Source organism: Aptenodytes forsteri, unplaced genomic scaffold (genome assembly GCF_000699145.1).
Source record: "Aptenodytes forsteri isolate BGI_AS27 unplaced genomic scaffold, ASM69914v1 Scaffold384, whole genome shotgun sequence".
In the NCBI taxonomy this organism is placed as follows: domain Eukaryota; kingdom Metazoa; phylum Chordata; class Aves; order Sphenisciformes; family Spheniscidae; genus Aptenodytes; species Aptenodytes forsteri.
The window spans coordinates 195,767-197,542 of NW_008794952.1; positions in this window are offsets into that span (position 1 = coordinate 195,767).

Here is a 1,776-nt window from a genome sequence, read left to right on the forward strand (position 1 = left end):
AGCAGAGTGGCAGTGCCAAGGCTTGCACCGGGCTCAGTAAAGCATTATATACACAAGCTCACCTATCATAGTGGAAAAAGCACTGCAGGAGTGCATGGTCTCTCTCCCTCTTCCTGACCATTTTCCCCAAGGCTCTACCCCTGCTCTTCCTTTCCCAGACATTCTGTGATCCCTTTCCTCTGGTCATGGAACTTCTCGTACATCGGAGCCTCCAGCCCCTCTTGCAGCAGCCACATGCTAAATGGAGCAACTACATTTTCAGAATACTGGCAGTAAAATATGCTTGCTTGATGTTAGACATACACCTCCTACTTCACAGAAATAAAAGCTGTGGATTGTCACATCTAACGTGCCAGACGATTTTGATTTCAACAGTTCAGAAGCGGAGAATGACTTTGTTTAAAGCAGCCTCAGGCTGAGCCATGCTCAACTGTTCTTTGGGAGTAGGGGGGATCTAGAAAAGGGAGATGGAGGAATAAAAAAATAGTTAACTTTCAGTGGCCGGCAATTTACCTGCCAACAGTACTATATGGGTTGCTTAGAGAACTGTTTTGTTAGTTTCTTGTCTAACCTCCACTTCCTTTTTCCCTTTCTGTAACGTTAAGTGCTGCATCCAGAGCTGTATTCAGAACAACGTGCATAGCAGAGGAAGCATTGCAAGGTTCAAAACAGGACCTTACGCACCCTGCTACCCATCAGGAAGCTTCCTTCCTCCTGTAGGGAATGTCACCTCATCTGACTAAACCTGTTCCAAATGAAAGAACCAGGTCAAAGCAGTAACCTAGACAACTCCAATGTTATAGCTAACACTACTATTTATATATCTACTACTGAGAAGGGAATAGTTACTCCCTTACCTGTTTTAATTTTCTTTTGCCCACTGGGCTTTTTTTAAGCAGGTGATGTCATGCAGTTGGTGTTTGTCAGCTCCACCAATAAGCAGAAAACCCGAGGCATTTATGGGTTTTCTTCTAGCTCCAGTTGCAAGGTTAGAGAATGGGATTGCAGGTATGACTTTTTTTTCCTTTTTTTAATATTGGACCTTTTTTCTGTTTGTTTGCTTTAGATGCTTGTGGTACTGCCATATGATCTGGAAAATGCTCAGCCGAGCAAACTGCTCAGAACTTAGTGTAGTGTTTGATATTTTTATGGTCTTAATAAAAATAGTGGTGCTTGGTATACTTTCAAATGCAACTACGATTTGGCTGTGTTTATCTGGCTAATTTTCAGAACGTTGAGATAACGTGCACCAGTACAGCAGGTTTACATTCAGCTTTGCAAATCAGGAAGACCACTGTAAGAGGAAATGATGGGTTAAGTACGGATGAGTTGTAAAGAGCCTCTGAGAACAGAAGGTTTACAGAATCATTGATTGCACATGAACAGAGATTGCTGTAACTTGTGGTTATGTGGGAAACTCACCATAAATCACCATAAGATTCAGAATCTTGCAAATCCATGCTGGGATCTGAACTGAAGAAGTTTTCAGTGTGGATAGCTGAGTGATACATGATCCTGAGATAGTAGTGACTGGTTATCATTTTAGATGTTACCCAAAAACTAGAAGGAAAAAATACTTCCTAGCATGGCTGGAACCACTAGGCACTGTAGTGTTCATAGAGGTTCCAGTGACAGGAATTTTGAATTTACTTTTCCTTTATGGTGTCAGAAGGAGTAAAATAAAATTCTGTATCTATGTTTGAAAATAGTCTCAGTTTTAAGTTCAACCCAGCTGTACCCTGAGGCTGAAAGATGGCCATGTTTTGGCAGCGGGGG